We start from the raw sequence: 8715 nt of genomic DNA on the forward strand, positions 1-8715 counted from the left end.
ATTCTGGGTGTACTCTTTTTTAATGCACCTGGAAGCAACATACTAAACACCTTCTGGGTGTACTCTTTTTTAATGCACCTAGAACCATTCAAAAATCAAACATCTGGAATTTTCCCCAGGAATACATACATAAGACTGGATTTCAATTTCATATATTTATTTATTTGATTTCAATTTCATATATTTATTTATTTATTTTTATTCAGAGTCAGAATCGTACGGTTCGGCTCCTGGCTCCGGTTGGGCCTTCTTTAATGCGCTTCTCCCCTTATATATTTTATTTTTTTTGGCGCAAAAAGGCCAATCGGACGTCTTTTATGTATTCCAATAAGGAATATCCTTCCCGTTTTAGTGATTCTGCAAAGATAAAAACACATTTAAAATTATTAGCTTGGTTAATATTTATAATATAATATATTATTTCTAATATTGGCTACTGTTTATTACAAAGTAAACGTCACCAAGTTTTTAATCATAAAAATGGACGTACCTTGCAGTACTGAATTTAAATTGTGAAAATTTGCTAGTCCATACTTGTGCTTAGACCCACTGTAATTTAGTTGCATTATTACTTCAGGGCTTATTATTTGGTCCAAGTTCTTAATTAAGTTATTGCCCAAAATGGATTTAAAGAGCGGTACCTGAAATAAAAATATAAAAATTACTAGAAAATATGAATAACAACTTACATTAAGATTCGGAAATAATACAAAATTATATATTTCTTAAATCCAAAGTATACAACGCAATGAAGGAGAAGATTCCAGCCCCATAAAATTATCTTCTCCTACATTGCGTTGTATACTTTTTCGGCAAAATGGTGATACACGTGTTTACTTATTTACCGAATAATATACGTAAAAAGTTATAGACAAATCTTTATTTATTTATTTTCGAACAAACATTAGTAAAACTTTGATATATTTATAAAATAATCAAATTGTAAAATTGCACATATTTATGTATTTTAATTTTATTTTCGCACTAATTTGATGTATGTACATTAGGGTGTCCCTTATATGGCAAAAAAAAATTTTTTTTCGAATTTTGTAATGCATACCCCCTGTATCTTTTATAAATGTAAAACCTTACTCAAATATGAAATTTGATCTTTCTAGCATGATTGCAACCCGTGCCGACCGAGCTTCAAATTTGATCAAAAAATGTTTTTTATCCTATTATTCCAATCTTCTATAAAATTAATCAAAATGAAATTAATGAAGTGAATAAAATGGAAAATGAATTTATTGTAATATTTATATTTATTTAAACACATAAAATAATAACAATCAGGCAGGGTAACTTCTATTTAGTGTGGTTTTTTTACAGTCCGGATATAAATGTCTATGTTCGTTGACACAGCGCAACAGGTATTGTTTTTGTTCTTCTTCCGCCGTGATAAGTCCTTGAAAATCTTGCATTAATTTGACAGCCCTCTCAGCAGTGTCATTTACAACCTTCAACCGACTTATCCTACTTTTAGCTTTCAGAAAAGCAGCATTATCATCCCAAGAAGATATATCTTCCTGAAGAAAACTGTCGTCAATCTGCAGTCGAGTTAGAAATTGTTTGCTCTTCTCCGATACAAAATCATCCAGCGTTTTATCTGAAACAAAAAACAGGTTAATTAACAAAAAGAATTACAACGTAAAGTATATAAAAAACAGACACAAAAAATAATTTTAGCTTACCAAACAACGTTTGGGACATTTCTTCCTTTGATGGAATATAGCGTTTGCCAACATCTGACCTCTTGTCCCTGTCTAAGTTTTCAATCATTTTCATTTTGGTTTGGTTATCAACCTCATTATCAAACAGTGATAAAATGACTGTCTCTTCACACAAGTACCATAGGTGGTGGCTGAACTTGCTTAAAGCAGCTTTTGAAACTGTTGTGTCAACTTTTTCGTACTCTTTTAATGCCTTCAAGAAGTACAAATCTTGGTTAGGTGCTTTAATCGCCACTGTGCATTCAAGCCAAGGCTTTACATACAATGTGACGATAAATAGGCAAACATCTTGTAGGGCCCTTTTGTCTTTTACAATCATTCTGACTTGAGATTGCAGCAAACATATTTTTAAAGAGTAAATCGCTCTTGCCATCCACCGTGCCTGATGCATAGCTCCAGGGGGCCTGATTTTTATTTTCTTGTTTGTATCTCCTCCCAGAAACACTACGCAAAGTTCAACTAATTCACGATAATCGTCTCTTATGAAAGATTTTTCCAGTTCTGCTTTATAAAACATTATCAAAGATGTAATATTTGTCTCAGCAACATATTCTTTAACGAAATCAAGGCATAGTTCAATTTTATTTGAATCGATGTTTTTCCAATTGTCTCTGAACTTCTTAAAGAGCGGAATATCTGCGCTGTTAGTAATGTGCTTTATCTTGGTTTCGAAGACAGTTTTTAAGACCAACTCATAAACATGATGACGACAAGCGAACAATAACAATTCTCTTTCTAAAGTGGGTTCTAAAAGAGCGCAAGCTCCATTGTAACGTCCAGTATTCGAAGATGTGGTGTCGCAGCACATTATTTGTACCTTGTTATTAAGATCCCAGTCACAAAGGGCGGTTGAGACGGCTTTTGATTGATGTTTACCAGAAGAACTCTCCAGTTTTGGTACTGCAAGAAGCTGTTCTTTGTCGTCAAATGAAACTATAATTGGCAAGCGTTCTTCTTTTGAAACTCGCACATTCAGCCCTGGTAATAGTTTTCCATCCCAATGGACTGTGACTACATCAGGAACATTGTTCTGAAAATCAGTTTTTATTGCTTCTGCCCTAGATTTTCTCATCTGAGTACGAATTCGCTGAATCGAGGATTTATTAATTGGGAAATCATCACTGCTCAGACCAAGCGCTTCTACAACCGCATGAAGAATGTAAACGGAGTCTCTAATGCTCAACTGACAACGGTCTAAAGCTGCGACAAGTTTAGGTGTTATCAGTTTCTTTCTACCTCTTTTCGAACTTGTTTTAGAGCCGAGAACCACTGGCAAGCTGATTTCAGAATACAAAATCTGTTCCCCGTCCGAATCTTCGGAATGTTCCAAGTTTTGTGTAGTAGAAGTAGATGCAACAGCCAATAATTCCATTTGTCTTAATTTTCTTTCCTCATCGTCTAATCGTCTCTGTCTAACTCTTTCTTCTTTCTCCGTCAATTTTTTGTCTACACCAGCTAAATATCCTGGTCGACCTGGTTCTCTTTGTTTATTCAAAAATAGTTTGTCTTCCTCTATTTTTATTATTTTCAAGGCATCAGCATGTGCAATATCAAATTAGTTATCAAGGCTTATTTTAAAATTCTTTTCTCGGTCCTTGAAAGTGGCTAGAGTTTTTTTACAATTTTTTTGCAGCTCTCTCCAAGCATGGTATAAATCAATAAGTTTCTTCACGCAATTGGGCAATGCCCTTGTGGGAATTCTCGCTTTTTCCCAAAATATTAAACACTCCCTAGTCACAAGATTTGCACTTTCACTGAGAGTTAGCTTGACTTGCCGAATATTATAAAATAAAACGGAGAGAACCTGGCGATTTGATGGTAACTTTGCACCAGTGATTTGATGACTAGGTAGCCCGATAAGAAAAATATTTTCTTTATCACTACGTAATGTCACTGACATCTTTACTCAACAAACAATAGTGCACCAATAACACCAAAACTTACGAATGAAATAACGAATGAAGCGTAGTCCATAGTCGCAGCGCTGTAACCGCACCAACTTGTACGGACAAGCTTAAATTGCAAGTCGGCACGTGTTCTCTTGCATGCAACGGGCTAGTATTTTTTTCTAGAACATATTGAGTTATTAGGAACGTTTTAAGAAGGTATGCGTAAAAATATATCAAACATGAAAAATAAGGGACACCCTAATGTACATATGTGTGTACATATTTATGTACATTGTAAATTGCAGCTTGCACATGTTTATGTACATATGCTAATTTGATGTATGATGTCTGCACATATGTACATATGTACATTGTAAATTGCTGCTTGCACATGTTTATATCATATATTGTTTTAACTTCGCACTTACATATATATACATATGTATATGTATGTATGTAATTGCATTATAAATACATAAGTATGTGCAATCACATTTAAGTTTTTAGTAAATTTGTTTAATTTCTCACTTCACTAACTACACTTTACTTACCTGGGAAAAGAATAATTTAAGGTTGGTTGGTAAAATATTTGGTAATTTTGTAATAACACTTGTGGCTGAACTTTACTCTTTCAAATGAAATCTGCAAGTGGCGAGAAATGCAAGAGGCGAGAAAAACCGCGCGCTTCCTTGCATGTTCCCTTTTGTCTTTTTCGTTTGCTTTTCAAGAGTACCGTTTGTTTGGCCTATGCTTGCTTCTATTACAGTGGCGGGAAAAAATCTAGCATCGAGGCTACGTACAGCAAACATATTATAATATATAACAGCAAACTTTACATTATTGTAAATCTAAAATTTTTTTTGCCGTAAAACAAAATTGGAAATTAAAAATATTTACCAGCAATTTTTGTTGTATATGTAATTACGTAAATAAATTTTATTTTACGAAACTAGAGGTGCTAAGAATTCTTGACAGTTTCATATGTGTACAGAAAACATACATTCGGTTTTACCGAAAAAGACGATTGTAAAAAAATGGGCATCGGCAACCTTCGGGTTTGAGTTTGGTTTTTTTACATTCCCACTAAAATACACCTGGATGCACTATATTGAAATACACCCAGATGGCACCCAAAAGACTGCCCCCAGCACACACATTTTGCTGGGTAAATTTGAATGCGTGCTGTTTTGCGTAAAAAAGATACGACCCAGAACTATTTTTACGTTCCCGAAATCCCGTTTGGGCATGCTTCTGGATTCATTATTCTGAAACACTTCTAGAAGGCACCCAAAAGACTGCCCCCAGCACGCACATTTTGCTGGGTAAATTTGCATGCGTGCTGTTTTGCGTAAAAAAGATACGACCCAGAACTATTTCTTTCGGAATACGTTCCCGAAACGGGTGTTTGGGCATGCTTCTGGATGCATTATTCTGAAACACTTCTAGAAGGCACCGCAATAGAATGCACCCAGGACGCACATTTGCCTTGGAAAATTTGCATGCGTGCTGTTTTGCGTAAAAAAGGTACGACCCAGAACTACTATTTTTTAAAACACGTTCCGCAACTTACGACTGGGCGATCAGGCGTAGATTGGACTGTATGAAAAATGCAGACGTATTTCCGTATTCCGTTTCAGAGTACATATGTATATACGAGCAATTATTAATTTCCTATTTTTTCTCCGATTTAAGCACAAAAAGTGCTTGAGGATAACATTTTTTAATGTTTGCGATTCTTGTCTACACTACACTAAGTGCAAAATCTATTTAAATTAAGCAAGATTTGTTCTTTTTTAGCAAACATAATAAGAGCGTTATATTATTGACTTGAGCACAAACTGTACTTGTTGGTATACTTTATATTTTTGATGTTTTGTACTATAAATGAGAATAATTCATTCCTATTTTAAGGATACTAAAACCTGATTTTTCATGAATCAAAAACATTTTCGGATAGTTTGCGCTTTAAGAATGATTTATTCTTGATTCAAGAACGTTATATTATTGACTTAAGCACAAACTGTACTTGTTGGTGTACTTTATATTTTTGATGTTTTGTACTATAAATGAAAATAATTCATTCCTATTTTAAGAATACTAAAACCTAATTTTCTGAAATTAAGAACTTTTAGTGATCACATTAAGAATGTTCGTGCTTACCAAGAAACATTTTTTTTCAGAATATATTATACTTAGGTTAAGCAGAAATCGTACTTGTTTGGTCCTCTTTATTGAATAATGTTCTTGAATCAAGCACGCAATTGTCTTTTAAGAACGATTTATTCTTAATTCAAGAACGCTCAACATTCTTATTCTTAAAACAAGCCCAAAAAATACTATCCGAAATCAAGTATAAATCGCGCTCAAATTTAGGATGCGTTTTTTTCTGAGTGTGTGTGAAACAAGCAAAATAGCTTCACGCATATCTCCATCCCTCTCGCACTCCCTTAAGCTGAGTAACGGGTATCTAATAGTGGAGTACATCGACAATAGCGTTTTTTATTATTTTATTACTCAATATCCACAATTTTTTCTTTAAACATATCAGTGGTCAATTACCATTCGGTTCTCGTAATGAGTTCTTTATTTTAAAAATCGGATGGCTTGAAATGTCAGTCGGCATTATCATCAATTAAGATTGCATTTATTTTATAAAAGCTTGCTGAACCAAATATAATGTAAATCATCCGTGACAGCCATACGTTCTCTCCTCGATTATCCCAAAGCTATGACCAACTGTGGTCTAAGTCGAGTGGGAGGGGAAAATACGGACTGGACATAGTCAGTCATTGGTCATAATTTATTATGTAATCATTTTAATTAACTTTTATTAAATTACATTGCAAATTTGAATTTCTGATATAGTTATTGCGAGTTGCTAGTACTTACCATCAACTTGGGTGACACACACTGGCGTTTGTTTTTTTGTTTTTCGTTTTTAACGAAGCTTTGAAATTTGTTGGCATAACATCAAAGTTCAGAGAATTTAATACATTGTCAGATTGAAATTGGACAGCGAACCAAGTGCACAGCATTTAAATCATTTAAAACTTTCTTTATATTGCTTTACGGAATTCAACGATTTTCAGTGATTACCACACAATAGGTTAACGTCTTTATAAAATAATAAATAAAATATTGTAAATTTGAGTATTTTGGCATCGCTCGAACACTAGTCCCACCTCCAATTTGCAATATTTAACTTGTATATATATGTATATATATGTCTATATTATTGATCAGGATCACTAGCCGAGTCGATCTATCCATGTCCGTGTGACCAATTGAACTCTTAGATCTCAAAATCAATAAGGCTTGCACAGCCAAAGTTTATTTCGGCAAAGTTTATTTCAGGGCGACCACATTTTGCAAAACTTTTTTTAGTACATTTTATTTTGTTTCATTTGTCGCTATCATTCGCTTGCCAAAAATGGTTTAAATTGTTAAAAAGTAAAATTGGTTAGCTGAGTAAAGGGTACACAAAAGTCTATGCACTACGATAAAGCATTATCTCTTGTTTAAGTAAGGTTATTGGGATAAAACACTGTTCAAAGCACAACATTTGAGCAGAACTTGCAACTCTTGTGATCCTTAAACGTTCTTTCTCACACACACGCGCACAGCGCTTAATGAAATGTTGTCGAAGGAATGCCACGCCCACCACCCACCGCCTATCGCCCATCTAGTGTGTGTGTTGTCGAAAGCAGACAAGGAAACACAAAAGCCATAAAATTTCAATTAGGCAAACCATTCAAGAAATTAATTGACAAACCTTCTCCTTGAGTTTTTCGCCATCTCCAACCCATCACACGTACGCACCACCCAGCCAACCCACCGCCATATCTCTTTCTTGCTGCTTTCCCTGCAATTTGCAGCTTTTCAACATGAAAATTAATTTTCGACAATTTACTGCGCAATCTTACGCAAAAGTTCAACAAAAGCGGCCGCACCACCTGCACCACCAACCACATTCAGCGCCCGTCGCCCACTTCGGCGGGAAAGTGGGTGGCATTCCGCGCCACAGTTAAACCAAACAATCTGCCAGAACTGCGTCAGTGAGCGTTAAAATTCCTTTACACTTGGACTGATGCTACGCGGAGAAACTGGAACTGAACGAAAGCTTTCCCAAAAAATTGTGTAAAACTCGATGAAAAATTACTTGGTTCTACCGAAAACTCCGGGGCACACAGACATATATGTATAATGGGGGAAAGCGGAGTTATCTGCCGTTTTTCCCCACCCGCTTCTATCTCTGGTTACAACAAACTTGACGCGACGGCCCCATCTTTGCCTTTTTCAACTACATACAATGTCATTTAATTTTGGCAATAAATGTGAACCGCTTTCGGGTTTCAGGATTCAGGATCCAGGACTTCAGAACTCCAGTATCCCGGCAGCAACTTCGCCTTCGACGACATTGTGTGCAAACTGTCTGATAATCGTTTTCCGCCTATTTTAACGTGTTCCCATACCATTCCCCCAGAATCCACTTCAGCACATGTGCGCGCTTAAATTATTCAGCGGAAGTCGCTCCGAGAACACCCATTTCCCCCGCGCCCAGTATGAAATATGATATTATGGCGCTCAAATAAATTACGCGGAAAATTATTATGGCCGAGTAGCAGTCGCTCCCACTTATGTGATAATAGTAATGTAAAATTAATGCACCTCAAGGCCGCTTCTTCTGCCTCTGTGCTTCAAGATGTCCACCATTGGAATGGGGTGATGGTGGTTGTTTTATTGGAATTGCCTTTCGATTGACTCGCAGGTGCAGTTGAATCAGTCGAAAAACTTGAGTTAAATAATGTTCAAATAAGCACACAATTTACTTATTTAATTATCCGAAGGGTAACCCTTATAAATTGGGTGGAAAATATTAATGACTGTGGACATCAGTTTACGTAGTGTCGAATCGGACCGGGAGTGTGCGCGAGGAGACTGCTTGATAAAGCCGCAGAATTAAAAATCTGCTACGATATCCCGATCTACACAAATAACGCACTGATCGAAAGGTATTAGTATAATATATAATTTTGACACTACGACTCTTTAAAAATAATATTTTCAGGAAAAATTAAGAAAGAACGCTATAGTCG

General features: G+C 35.5%; 1 long non-coding RNA gene across 1 annotated transcript; it reads right to left on the bottom strand.

Moving 5' to 3' along the window:
* Positions 1-220: 220 nt before the first annotated feature.
* Positions 221-4260, bottom strand: LOC119558322. The gene is made up of 3 exons (XR_005220181.1): positions 4171-4260; positions 491-641; positions 221-357 (listed from the first exon to the last, which is right to left on the bottom strand). It is a non-coding gene; the product is annotated as an uncharacterized LOC119558322 (long non-coding RNA).
* Positions 4261-8715: the final 4455 nt, after the last annotated feature.

This window comes from Drosophila subpulchrella, chromosome X, assembly GCF_014743375.2.
Source record: "Drosophila subpulchrella strain 33 F10 #4 breed RU33 chromosome X, RU_Dsub_v1.1 Primary Assembly, whole genome shotgun sequence".
NCBI classification, from domain to species: Eukaryota; Metazoa; Arthropoda; class Insecta; order Diptera; family Drosophilidae; genus Drosophila; species Drosophila subpulchrella.